At 45.4% G+C, this 14585-nt stretch overlaps 1 protein-coding gene across 3 annotated transcripts in view; it reads left to right on the forward strand.

Annotated features, from left to right (window-relative positions):
* The first annotated feature begins 10281 nt into the window (after positions 1 to 10281).
* Positions 10282 to 14585, forward strand: part of Fez1 (fasciculation and elongation protein zeta 1) — a 54636-nt gene continuing 50332 nt past the window's right edge. For all 3 annotated transcript variants that reach the window (XR_013052702.1, XM_076576050.1, XM_076576049.1), the window contains exon 1: positions 10282 to 10444. The gene's annotated coding sequence lies outside the window, so the exon portion shown is untranslated. The remainder of the gene's footprint in view (positions 10445 to 14585) is intronic.

Consider the following 14585-nt stretch of genomic DNA (forward strand, 5'->3'; position numbering starts at 1 on the left):
TCTTTCTAAAGTATCTGCATTTGAGTCAGCTAGTAAAATATCATCCATATAATGATAAATTATAGATTTAGGAAATTTTTTACGTATCACTTCCAATGGCTGTTGTACAAAATATTGGCACAGAGTTGGGCTATTTAACATTCCCTGTGGGAGGACCCTCCATTGAAATCTTTTAACCGGTTGAGAATTATTATAAGTAGGCACTGTGAAAGCAAATCTTTCTTTGTCCTTTTCTTGTAAGGGTATTGAAAAGAAACAGTCTTTTAAATCAATAACTATGAGAGGCCATCCTTTTGGTAACAGAGTAGGCAAAGGAATTCCAGATTGTAGAGAGCCCATCGGCTGAATTACTTTGTTAATTGCTCTAAGGTCTGTTACCATTCTCCATTTACCAGATTTCTTTTTAATAACAAATACAGGAGAATTCCAAGGGCTGGTTGACTGTTCAATATGCTGAGCATTTAGCTGTTCTTCTACCAGCTCTTCTAAAGCCTGGAGTTTCTCTGTTGTTAAAGGCCATTGCTGAACCCATACAGGCTTGTCTGTTAACCATTTTAAAGGTAGAGCTGTTGGTATTTTTGGAAGATTATCAGTTGTTGTGCCCTGTTCCTGTATAATATGGATGGCTGGTGACCACTCAAAATAATGCCTTCTAATATTTCTCTCAGAAACATGTGCTAGTTTATGATTTGTTTCTGAGATTGGAGGGATTTTAATCTGAGTATTCCATTGTTGCAACAAGTCTCGACCCCACAGGTTCATAGCTATGTTAGCGACATATGGTTTTAATTTTCCTCTCTGTCCTTCTGGACCTATACATTCCAGCCATCTTGCACTCTGTTTCACTCCAGATAATGTCCCAATTCCTAACAGTTGAACGTTTACCTCCTGAAGAGGCCAAGCTGGATGCCAAAATTCTGGTGCAATTATGGTAATGTCCGCACCTGTGTCTACCAGACCAGACAACAAAACACCATTTATTTTTATCGTTAATTTTGGTCTCTGTTCATTAATAGAAGTTTGCCAAAAAATTTTCTTTATGTTTTCTCCTGAATTTTCTATTCTCTCTTTTTCATCATCCTGACCAGCCTGATTTATTCCAATAGTCATTTGGTTATTTAATCGCTCAGAGCAGGGATTTCCTCTACAGCTGCAGGAAAGGTTTGAACTGGTTTTGCTATGGGGGCCTGCATGAGGCCCCTCCGGGAGTTTCCCGAAAACTGAGGCAAAGGATTACCCTGTCTGTCCTTTGTTGATCTACATTCGTTGGTCCAGTGTTTTCCCTTACCACACCTTCTGCATACTCCAGAAGGAAGGGGCATTCTGTTGCCATTGTTCCTTGAAGAAACATTGCTTCTAGGATTGACCTGTTTACAGTCCCTTTTAAAATGTCCTTGCTTTCCACACCCAAAACATCTAACACTCCTCAAACCTTTTGAAATTACTTCTCCTACCCACGTATCATGCTCATCAACCTCAACATTAATTGTTTCTCTAATCCAATCTTCCAAAGGTGCAGATCTTGCCCTTAACGGCCTGATTATTCTTTTGCATGCTGCATTCGCATTCTCAAATGCCAAAGCTTCAATTATTGCCTTACTAGCTTCTGATCCTGAGACCATTCTGTTTACTGCTGAAGCCAGTCTTTCTAAAAAATCTGTGAAAGATTCTTTAGGGCCTTGCATAACCTTTGTGAATGACTCATGTTTTTTTCCTGGTTCATCAACTCTGTCCCATGCATTCAAGGCTGCCATTCGACATAAAATTACGGTTTGAACATCATATAAACATTGTGTTTGTATTGAAGCATATTGGCCTTCTCCAATAAGCTGATCCTGACAAACTTGTATTCCTTTATCCCTCCATTGTGTTTCTACGTTTCTAGCTTCCTCCTTAAACCAAGTCAGAAATTGAATTCTCTGGCTGGGTTCCAGAACAGCTTGTGCAAGGTCCTGCCAGTCCTGTGGTATAATCCTATTATATGTTGACCAAGAGTTTAACATTTGCTTTACATATGGGGAATGCATGCCATAAGATACTATTGCCTCCTTAAACCTTTTAAAATCCATCAGTTCAATTGGAGCCCAGATATTTTGTGTAGCCATTTGATCAGGCATCTGCTGTACGGTTACAGGATAAATTAAGGATGATTGTGTGAAAACAGGCTTTCTTTCTGTAACCTTATGATCCAAACTTGAACCAACTTCACTGTTAAAATTAACAGGTTTTTCTAAAGCTGTTATCCTGGCACTTAAATCGACTATCTTTTTAAATAGTAAAATGAGAATAAGCATGGTGATTAACTGCATAATTCCCATAATACTAATCTTTTCATATAGTTGTTCCATTGTCAGACTGCCTAAAATTTCAAACAAAACCCAATTTTCTTCCAATGTACACAGGAAACCCATTTTTTTAAATGTGGAAAAAATTTGTCTTTTAAATAGTTTCCTTTATGACTTACCAAATCTGCGTAGAACAGTAGAAATCCGAGCGAATTTCAAAACAGCCACCTAGAGTCCTAGGTGTAAATCCAGAGAGAGAGAGAGAGAGAGAGAGAGAGAGAGAGAGAGAGAAACAGAGAGACAGAGAGAAAGCAAGAGAGAAAGCGAAAGCAAAAGTGAAAGTGAAAGTGAAAGCGAAGGGGTAGCCGGCTAAAGCTTAAAGCCAGCCACTTGTTCCCTCTGAGCCGAGTCAAGGCTTGGCTTTACAGCCAGGGGCCCTGTTTAGCAGGGCAGGCCTGAGCTGTTTGTAGCACTGGCTTTAAGCAAGCAGCTCACAGTCCGGCCTGAGCCCAAGCAGACCTGGGCTGGGGCTAGGGAGCCGGCTGCTCCGGCTAGGGAGCCGGCCCCAAGCAGTTTTTAATGGATTCTTGTCACGTTGGGCGCCAGATGTAGATGTAACCAATCGTATTATTAAAATAAGAAACACAGAGCCAAGGTAAAAGAGAAAAGCCGAGAGGTCAGAGCTCAGAGATAAAATCTTACCTCCTGCAGTGCTCCTAGCTTCCCCGAGAGAGGGAGGTACTTCCTGTGTCCCTGTTTAAATAATCTTTCTGTTCTGCCTTCTCATTGGTTGTAAACCCAACCACATGACTGCCTCATCACTGCCTGTAAGTACCGCCCTCCAGGTCTTAAAGGCGTATGTCTCCAATACTGGCTGTATCCCTGAACACACAGAAATCTACCTAGCTCTTCTAACCACCACACTCTTACTATGGCTCTAATAGCTCTGACCCCAGGGCAACTTTATTTATTAACATAAAATTAAAATTACACTTCAGTACAAATAAAATATCACCATAGGACACTCTAAGGATGGAGATCACAGGCATGTATCATTACACCCAGGTAGTGTATGCTTTCACGGGGTGACTATTCTGGAATGATTTGCTATCAATGCCTATGGAACTGTTTATTCCTTTTGAAAGTAATATAGTCTGTTTCCCAGCACATTTGTTTTGTGGTAGAGAGTAATGGCTTGCTGATGAGCTAGCTAAGAATAGATTTTGAAACTGGGGGAATGTGCTATTTCCCTTGTGATAACAAACCAGGGGGCTGTAATCAGCAGAAGAGATTAAGGATGAGCTGATGTAGTGATTCATGCCCTTGATCCCATATTGTGTAACTTTTCCTGGGAGATGGGAACAAAGTCTATTCACCCAAGGTAAGGCACCAACAACAGACCAGCAAAACAATTCTACACACCTCTGGCTCAGTGAGCCAGCATGATTGGGGTTATTATTATTTTTATTTTTGGTACTGATGGTTACTTGTAGGAACATGGATAACTTAGAGGTCACTGAAAAGCCCACTCCAGCATGGGTGACCAAAAGCTGTATCCCTCCCTGGAGCTCTGCACATAATTTATAGACAGTGTGGCTGGTCAGTCTCCTCTCCAGCAATTGTTACTGCTTATATAACTTGAGGAGGGGACTTAGGAATCTTGTAACTTTCAGGAGCTTCCTGAGCCTTGGGTATTTCACTTACTTCCTGAGTCACTGCCTCCCTATTTCCTTCAAGAGAGTATCCTACAATTCAGAGAAAATAGCTACACAACATCTCAGTGCTCGGAAGGCCGAGACATGAGGGTTACTGTGAGTTCAAAGCATGCTATATAGTGAGTTCAAGGTAAACATTGGCTATAGTCTCAGACCCTGACCCTTAATGAGGGAGGGAGAGAAGAGAGGTAAGGAGAAGGAGAAAGAGAGGAGAAGAAGAGGGAAAGAGAGATATTAAAATTATACATGGCCAGACATGGTGTCACACACCTTTAATCCCAGCGCTCAGGAAGCAGAAGCAGACCAATCTCTGTGAGTTCAAGGCCAGCCTGATTTATACAGTGAGTTCCAGTCTAGCTACAGATACATAGTGAGACTTTGTCTCTCTCTCTCTCTCTCTCTCTCTCTCACACACACACACACACACACACACACACACACACACACACACAGATGGAAATTAATTGGGCATGATGCATAAATTTGTAATTTTAGCTACTTAGGAGGAGGTTGCAGCAGGGTGATTTCAAGCCTGGCCTATAGAGTGAGTTTACCCGAAAAGACAGCTGGGGATATAGCTCAGAAGTAACAAATTTGGAGCCAGGCGGTGGTGGCACACGCCTTTAATCCCAGCACTCGGGAGCCAGAGCCAGGTGGATCTCTGTGAGTTCGAGGCCAGCCTGGACTACCAAGTGAGTTCCAGGAAAGGCGCAAAGCTACACAGAGAAACCCTGTCTCGAAAAACCAAAAAAAAAAAAAAAAAGAAGAAGTAACAAACTTGCCTGGTATACACAAAATTTGACCTCCCTGCCCCACAGGACTGAAAGAAAAATGAAAAGAATATATGAACTTGCTGGGCAGTGGTGGCACAAATCTTTAATCCCAGCACTCAGGAGGCAGAAGCAGGTGAATCTCTGTGAGTTCAAAGCCAGCCTGGTCTACAAAATGAGTTCCAGGACAGCCAGGGCTGTTACACAGAGAAACCCTGGCCCCCATGAAAATATGAGTTTATTTTTATTGGGGGGGCTGTAGCTGACACAGACTTTCTTCTCCTCCTCCTTTTTCTTTTGTAGTATGTATTGAATCTAGGGGCATACACATGCCAGGCAAAAGAGTCAACCACTGAACTACATTCCCTGTCCTTACATAGGTTTTCAATAAAGATTTGGTGACTCACTTTTCAGAACGTCATGGGAGCTGGCTTTTGCAAACATGAACCTGATGAAGATCAAGCATGCTGGCCTGTAATTCATATTCTGCTGTCATTGACTTTCTGATCTCAAAATCAACTCTAGCCTTAAAGGCCATTTAAATGGGAGCATTGAGGACAGCCTTGTGACGTCAGGTTCTGTAGCCCGGTGGCACAGTAGCACCGTCTAGGAGGAATGCTGGTTTGTGTATCAGACAGGTGGTTAGATTAGATGACCTTTGACCTTTAGGTGCTGTGTTCTAAAAGTCTTTAGGTCTTTTCCCCACCTCCTTATCTCCTCCTCCCCTCCCCTTCCTTCCTTGCCCGCCCTTTCTTTTTCTTCATTTTGTGAGTGTGTACATGCATGCTCGCATGCACATGTGTGGTGCCTTACACAGATCTAGAACTCACTATGTAGCTGTTCTAGTTTCATTCTGCTGTGTGAAAAATATCATGACCAAAACAGTGTAGGGGAGGAAGGAGTTTATTTCACCTTACAGGTTACTGAAGTGTGAACATAATTAACAATAAAAACCCAGAGTCAGATATTAGGGTGAAAGCTGAAAGATCAGAGAAGAAGAGCAGCCACAGTCACTTCTTACTGAAATGGGGGTGATCCTGACTCTATGAATCCTCAGACTGAATGGCTAAAGTCTCTACCTGCCTCCCATGTGCTGGGATTAAAGGCAAGAGCCTCCTCCACCACCTGGCTCTGTTTCTCTTTTAGACTGGATCAATCTCGTGTAGCCCAGGGTGGTCTTAAACTCCTGATCTTCTTGTTTCCTCCTCCCAAGTGCTGGGATTAAAGGTGTGTGCCACCACTGCCTGACCTCTATGGTTAACTAGTGGCTAGCTCCTCGCTCTGATCTCCAGGCAAGCTTTATTTGTTAGAGCACAAACAAAATATCACCACCGGTCATTGAGGGACTCAAACAGAGATTTGGGGCAGAAACCTTGGAAGAATGTTGCTTGCTGGCTGCTCACCAACCAATGCTCAGCTAGCTTTCTTATGAAAACAGGGATTATCTGCAAAGGGAATGGTGTCATCCACCATAGGCTGGGCCCTCCCACCTAAATTAAAAATCAGGATAAGCTCCTAATCTGATGTAGGCAATTCCTCTCTCAGAAGACTTTAGGCAGTGTCAAATTGACAGTCAAAGCTAGCTAGCACAATAACCAAGGATGGCCTTGAACTCCTGATCCCCTCACCTCTCCCCTTCCAAGTGCTGAAATTTCAGGTTTATGTGGTACTGGCAACTGAACCCAGAGTTTCATGCAGGTTAGCAAGCACCCGACCAACGGGACTACACAGTGAGGTGAGCTGCTTATCTCACAGGGGCTTGGGAGGGGGACAGAAGAATGGCTGCTGGAAGAGAGTAGTAGGAAGTTATTGTGTTAAAAAACAGCGTTTCTGTTTGTGGGGCTCAGGAACAGTGCAGCGGCAGAGTACTTGCCTAGCATGGGTTGGAGCCCCAGAACAGAACAAAGACTTACAAAAAATAAATAAACCAGTGTGTGTGTGTGTGTGTGTGTGTGTGTGTGTGTGTGTGTGTGTGTGTGTGTATACGCGTGCGCAGGTTGGCCCAGTCAGTAATGTGCCTGCAGCACAGGCACCAGGTTTTGAGTTTTGATCCCAGCATCCACACAAAAGCTGGCCACAGAGAACAACTGTAGCCACAGCTGGGGCTGAGGGAAAAGACAGAGGAACAGAGGGATTTCAAGAGCTTGCTGGCCAGCCAGCCTAGCCAAATCAATGAACCCTATATTCAGTGAGAGAGACCCTGTCTCAAAAATAGATACTACTACTACTACTACTACTAAAAATAATAACAATGATGGAGGTCTTTGCCATCTTTCCTCCAGCCAGCCAGCAGCCCTCACCACGAAGGTGGAGCTGTTTCAGCAGGAAGATCTACTCCGGACCCAGGCAGACTCCACAGCAGACCATCTGGAAGGTTTTCCAGTTTCTTAATGCAAATTAAGAGTCCTCATCATTTTCCAAAAGGAATCTTCGGCAGATAAACTGGGCAGTGTTCTCTACGAAAGAAAACACAAAAAGGACAGTTGGAAGGAATTCAAAAGAAAAGAACCCGTGGTGCAATCAAATCCCAGCCAGCATCACTGGGGCTTCTCTTGCTGATAAAATGGCCAAGAGTTATCAGAAACCGGAAGTTTCAGAAAGCTCAGCGGCAGCAGGTTGTCAGGGCTGCCAAGGAAGAAAAAACAAAATACTAAGCAGGCATCAAAGAAGACAGCCATGGCTGTTGCTAAGGCCCCCATGAGAGCAGCACCTAAACAAGATAGTAAAGCCTGTGAAGGTCTCTCCGGGTCGGTAGAAAACATTCATTTGGTAGATGAGAATTTAAAATAAAGAGCCATCTGTAAACTCTTCCTCAATATGAGAGCAATTGAGGAAGACACTCCATGTTGACCTCTGCCCTCCATATGTACACACACATGCATGCACACCCATGCACACACCCAAAGAAACACATACACACACACCATACATACATGCATGCATACTATTTTTTAAATTTAGAGACAAATTAAAAAAAAGTTTCCATTGGGGATGATGACAATATTGTACAGATGGAGAATGGTGTTAAAGTCCTTAATACCCCTGAATTGTACAGTTAGATTGTTACAATGGTAAGCTTTGATGTTATACTGTTTATCATATAAAATAATGCTGAAAGACTAACTTGGTTCACATTCAGAGCATTCTCACCCAGGTGTCTAGACCACCAGTCCTCATGTAGTTCTTTCAAATCCTCACAAAACCAGTAACAAAATAATGAACTTATTAAATATTTGTTATTTCCTATGCATTGTACATTGTTTAACATCATTTGATCCGGGCTAGCCTTGAAGTCACAATCTTCCTGCCATAGCATGCAGACTGCTGGGATCACAGACCTGTGTGTGCTTACTACGCTCAGCTTGAACACTAGGGTTTGAAACCGAGTATTCTCAGTTGGGCAGTGGAGGTGCACGCCTTTAATCCCAGCATTCAGGAGGCAGCGGCAGGCGGATCTCTGTGATTTTGAGGCCAGTCTGGTCTACAGAGTGAGTTCTAGTACAGTAGGGCAACACGGAGAAACCCTGTCACAAAAACAAAACAAAACACAAAACAACAAAAAACCCTGAGTATTCTCAAAGATCAAACTGTTTCTCAATTCCAGGACTTTCTCACAAGCCTCGCGCATACTCTAAAGATCGCATACATAGTCTTTCCTTTTTAAGATGTATTTATTTGTTTGTGTAATAACTGTTTGTGCCTGAGTGTGTATATTCACAGCACTTGGGTTGGAGGGGCACTTGGAAGCCAGAACGGGGTGTTGGAGCTCCTGGAACTAGAATTACAGGCTGTTGAGCTGCCTGGTGTAGGCTTAGTTAACTGACCCAGGTCCTCTGCAAGAGCAGTTGGTGCTCTTAACTGCTGAACCATCTCTCCGGCTCCAAGGAGTAATTTCTAGGGGTTCAGAATGTGGCTCAGTTGCTAGAGTGCTTGCCTAGCATGCACAAAGCCCTGGGTTCAATCCCCAGCACCACATAAAAATCCAGGCACCAGGCATGATGGCACTCATCTGTAATTCCAACATTCGGGAAGCTAAAACAGGAGTATTGGAAGTTCAAGGTCACCCCTTGTCTACATAGAGCTTGAGGCCACCCTACCCTATATGATGTGCTGTATACCACCAAACAAACAAAACCAGAGTAAAGGGGTACACTAAAGCCTCTGCCGAGGAGAAAAAGGAGCCAGATCTCACAGTTCCTTCCCATCTGCCTAGCAGTGCTTTGCATGATTTCACAGCAGGCCTCAGGAATGGGAGCTCTGGTTATCCTCATTGTAGAGGAGGACATGAGCCGCAGTGAGGGTAATTTTTCCAAGGTCACAAAACCACTTTTGGTACCAGAAAAATAGAACTGAAAATCTATTTGTTATTTTTGTATCATGTGTACGGGTGCACGTTCTACAGTGTGTGCCCTTGTGGCGTTTAGAGGACAGCTTTGTGGACTCAGTTCTCTCCTTCCACCTTCCTGTGGGGGCCCCGGATTGAACCCAGATCACAGCTGCAAGGCTCACACAGCAAGAACCTTCTGCCTGCTGAGCCATTTCACTGGCTCTCAATTTAGAATCTTTTACTCCCTCCCCCTCTTCTAATAAGAAAAATATTCTCATGTTTCTAACACCAGAAGGGTAGAATGGCTAACACCTCTTCTTACTTCATTGGAGATAATGTCCCCCTGCCTCACCTCTTCCTGGTGATTGAACTGTTGGTAAGAGTGCATAAATAACAGAAGAAAGACCCTTCCCCTCTCGGCTGCCATCCTTGTTTGCCCTGGAAATACTTACCATCAAACCAAAGTAGGAGGGGCCTCCAGGCAGACGGGCCTCTCTTGTGCCCCCCCCCTTTTTGTATGCCATCTTTCTTATTAGATTTCATATGGATAGCATCTATAAGCACAGATTTATACACAGCACATCAATGAGTGAGGTACACATATTTTTCACCAGGCTCTAGGGGGGTCTTCCGTGTTTCTATATCTTGAAGTTTCCCCTTTTATCTGAAGTCTTCCTATTCCTGGAACGCCCTCACTCAAATCTCTCACCCGTATCCACTGTTTTAGGTGACAAAATCATTCCCGCCATCCAGCCCCTCGCCTTGACCTTGAGCTATGAACCACTTTGGGGTAGGGTGCATCCCTTGGCTTGTCCACTTCAACCCCTAGTAGAATAGAAAGGGGAGTCCAGAAGGTGCCAGAGGCTCTTTGAGTGTAACTGTCAGCATCTGCCTGCCCATCTACTCTCCATCTGCCTGCATTTTTATACAAAACCTAGTGTTAGGCCCTCTGAGGAATCCATATTAGTAGCGATTGCACGCCCCCATCTCGGAGCTTCTGAATATTCATGTGGGAAGCAGAAGGGCCGTTATCAAAGAAGGGAGAAACGGCAATTCATAAATATTAATAAAGGCAGGTCCACGTGCTCCAAGGAAAGCTATGAATGTTCACAAGAGGATGACGTTCAGGCCCTGGGCGCGCCCGTTGGGCGGGTGCCCGAGTGCGGGCGCGCCTCCGGGAGCCCGGGCACGAGCGCGGGGACCGGGCGCCGCCGGAGAAGCGGGGGAACGCTCGCTGGCTGGCTGGCTTACGGCTGCCGCTGCGCTGCGCCCGGCTACCGCTAGCCGGTGGATGGGGGTGTCCGGCTGAGCCCCGGGATCCGCGTCCCTCCGCCAGGACCCACACAGGTGAGCTCTCAGGGTTAGGGAGTGGGGGACAATGACCTTAGTCTGCACTAGACCCAGTACTAGGGGCGCGCGCGCGCGCGGGTGGTGGTGGTGGTGGTGGTGGTCGAATTCGAGTGATGAAGGAGGCCAGAGGACTCCAGATTCTCCCATAAGATTCCTGATTCCTGGGGTAGGCGCGACTCTCATCCCCACTAGTCCTATCCACAGACTGAAAAAGAAGGGCCCAAGGGCTGTTGCCCTGGCTGTACCCAGTTTTGCGGGAGCTCAGCACCAGGGCTCCGGAATGAGATGCTGGGTACTGTTAGCATCATCTCAGGGCAGTGTGTATGTGTGTGTGTGTGTTGCTGAGTACTGGTAGCATCATCTCAGAGCTCTGTGTGTGTGTGTGTGTGTGTGTGTGTGTGTGTGTGTGTGTGTGTGTGTGTGTGTGTGTGATGTGCACCACACTGCTGGGAAACCCTGCCTGATCGTGCTGGAGCAATGTGGAACCCATATATCATTCCAGGACCGTTATCTGGCCCGGTTATCTTAGGCGTCTCAAAATCATCTTTGTCCCTAAGAACCTGACCCTGCATCTGCTTGTGCCCCTCCGCGGGGTGTGGAGCCTTCCCCAGACGGTGCATTCTCGCAGTGTCAGAACCTCTGGCTGCAGTCCTGGGGGAGCGATTGTTTTACTACACAGAGCAGGTCGGAGAAAGGACGAGCATGGCAGAGAGGAGTGGGGTGTGCAGAGGCGGCTGCCGTCCTCGGGGCCCAGAGCTCTGCAGACTGGGGGCTCAGCTTAAGGGGTGTTACACAATCCGCTCTTCTGCCCTCTTGCCTTTCCCTTCGCATCTTGTCTCCTGGCACGACCCACCATTCCAGGCTTCCAGGTCTTATTTGGCAAAGGGACAGTGGAGTATGTGCAGGGGCTGCGTGGGATGAGCTGGGCTTCTTCGGAGTGCCAGCCATTGTGCTGCCTGGAAGAGCCTTTCTTTACTCTGACAGAAGAGGGAGAGGAGGTCTGAAATGGAGGTGAATGGAGCAGAAGAGAAGGGGGGAGGGTACAGAGTCCAGTGAAGGGGTTGGTGAGGCGTGTGCAAATGAGTATTTATTCGTTCTGGCAAAATGGACAGCTAACGCCAGCCAGGTTTTGCAGAAGAGCAGAGTCTGGAAGGAGAGAAGCGAGGACATTTTAAGGATCTATACTGGGAGAGGAGAGGAGAGGAAGCATAGGGTCAACTATAGAGCAAGAGATGGAAAGAACAGGGAGATGGAGAGGGCATGTGTGCAGGCGCAGAGAGGCCCAGGAGGGGAGGCACGGTGAAATCTCGCTCCATCCACCATTCACTCAGCTCGGGGAAGCAGGGACTGGTGATTTGTACTGCAGACCCAAGCTGCAGCTTCTGTACCGCTAGGCTTGCAGGGAGAGGCTTGTGCGCTCCCTACCCAGTGTCCGTTGAGCTCTCTCTGTGTGTGCATTTCTCTTCCAAATTACATCATGTATTTGGAGACAGAATAAGTGGAACAGATTGTATGAAATGCTTAAACTATAGTCCTGTACTTCGTTCTATAATGAAAAGGAAAAGACGACTTTCTCGTGATTCCCTCTTGCCATTTTTTGCATATCTGTTTATTTTGGAAGCACAAGGAAGATGGCTATTATGTGTATTAACATTAACTTTTTTTGTGTGGGGGAGGTGAAAACAGAGCGCCAGGTGTCACGCACGCTGAGCAAGTGCTCTGCAGCTGGGTTGCTCCTCTAGCCTTGACACTAGCTTTGAAGGGAGGAGGACTGGGAGAGAAGCTGAGGCTGAGGACCCAGCACGCTTGCCGGGATGGAAGCATGGAGGGTTACTTCCGACATTTCGGTTGGGAAATAAAGGCAGCTTACCTAGAGGAGTACAAAAGAAAATGAATTAGAGAAGGAAGGCAGGGGGGCCCTAATAAAAGGGATGTGCCAACACGCCAAGCCAGTGAACCCCTTCTCAAGGCTTGACTCTCATTTCCTCTACCACAGCCTGAGATACAAATGTCCAGGTTGCGTCCTGTATTGATACAGATTCCTGATTGTGCTCTCAGATTTAGCATCATCTGTCTGATCGTTTACATTGTACTTCGTGGCTCCTGGGCAGCGACTTGATGAAAGCCAATCAGGATATATTATGGATTGTTTCAACTAGCCTTGTATCTGGACTTGAAACCTTGATATTCATGTCTTCTTTTATAATATTTTATTATACGCTGTGTATATGTGTTGTGTGTGAGTGTAGACATGAATGTACCACAGCACCGTTCGGAGGCCAAAGGTCAACTTTCCTTAGCTCCCCTGTGGCATCCAGGGATCAAACTTAGGTCCCCAGGTTTGCAGAGCGGGCACTTTTAACCCACAGAGCCATCTAGAGAGCCTGCTTCTTTTATAATTTTGTAGATGAATCTCTTTTCTCTAAGATTTGTCTGAGTCAAATATAGACACCCCCTTTTTAGATTTACTTTGATTATTTTTAATTATGTGTATGTGCCTGTGCATATGAGTGCAGGTACCCTTAAAAGCAAGAGGCACTGGATCCCCCCGGGGTTGGGGTTAGAAGAATTGTGAGTCACCCTACATGTGTGTTGGGAATTGAAGTTAGTATGTGCTCTTAACGACTGAGCCCTCTCTCCAACTCCTAAGCACACCTAAGATCTGTATGATCTTCCAACATTCAAAGCTTAGTATGTTCAGGTGCTTGCTTGCTTGAAGCAGGCTTTCTTGTAGCCTAAGCTATCGAGGAACTTGCTCTGTAACCAAGGAGGGCCATCGATTCCTAATGCTGCACCATTAGGGATATCTTCATATGCTGGTCATTGTTGCCGTTCAGAGGCAGGACTATTGGTTGCTTCCCTGCCTCAGCACTTTGTATAGCACCTTTCAGTACTGTGAAAACTAGCCTTCAGAGAGGAGGCTTTCGGGTCAGATCCAGCTCATAAACCCAAAGTTGTTGAAGTACACACTGTCTTCAGCATAGGGACTTACCTTCAATCTCCGATGGGCCACCAAGGGCAACAGTGATAGCTTATGTTGTTTGGAAATCTACTGGACTCTTTTGACCAACAACTCAAAAGGGAATTTCATATGCCTGGTACTGAGGCTTTTTTGTTAAATAGTCTGTGGCTTTTGGGAGGATCATTGTCAACTCAAGTAGCACAATTTTATTTAAACCATATATATATATATGCATACTCATACACTTATATGCATTATATTAATTTTAGGTAAATAAAAAATAATGATTCCTTATGTTCTTTTCAAACATCCTTAGTGTTATTTGCCCTCTTCCTTTTCTCTTCTGGATTGAACGCTCTCCTCCACCCCCATTAGACCACCCCTTTCTTCCCATTGCCCCTTTGTATCACCTGTGTCCCACTTTTGCCCTAGAAAGCACTCCTTCCCCATGCCCCATAGCACATTCTTGCTTTCCTGGTTTTTAATGGTTACTCCAAGCACTCCAAGGTATATACTCACGTCTGAAGACAGATTTTGACTTTTTAATACAGCATCTCACTAAGTTGCCAGGCTAGCATTGAACTTGTGTAGCCCAGGCAGCTCGGAACTTCCTTCCTTTCTTTTTTTTCTTTCTTTTTCTTTTCTTTTCTTCTCTTCTTCTTTTTTTTTTTTTTTTTTTTTTTTGGTTTTTCGAGATAGGGTTTCCCTGTGTAATTTTGGTACCTGTCCTGGATCTTGCTCTGTAGACCAGGCTGTCCTCGAACTCACAGAGATCCACCTGCCTCTGCCTCCGAGTGCTGGGATTAAAGGTATGTGCCACCACCACCCGGCGAACTTTCTTTTTTTTTTTAAAAGATGTGTGTGTGTGTGTGTGTGTGTGTGTGTGTGTGTGTGTGTGTGTTGTATGCGCGTGCCATGCAACACCTTAGTGGTTTGGAGAAACTTATGAGGTTCTCCTCTAAATAATGTGTTTATATTTGGCTCATGCCTTTATAGGCAGGCGGATCTCTGTAAGTTCCAGGACAGCCTGGTCTACAGAGCAAGTTCTAGGACAGCCAAGGCTACACAGGGAATCCCTGTCTCAAAAACAAACATACAAACAAAAACCAAAAATTGGCCAGGTGGTGGTGGTACACGCCTTTAATCCCAGCACTCGGGAGGCAGAGCCAGGCAGAT

Source organism: Peromyscus maniculatus, chromosome 7 (assembly GCF_049852395.1).
Source record: "Peromyscus maniculatus bairdii isolate BWxNUB_F1_BW_parent chromosome 7, HU_Pman_BW_mat_3.1, whole genome shotgun sequence".
NCBI lineage: Eukaryota > Metazoa > Chordata > Mammalia > Rodentia > Cricetidae > Peromyscus > Peromyscus maniculatus.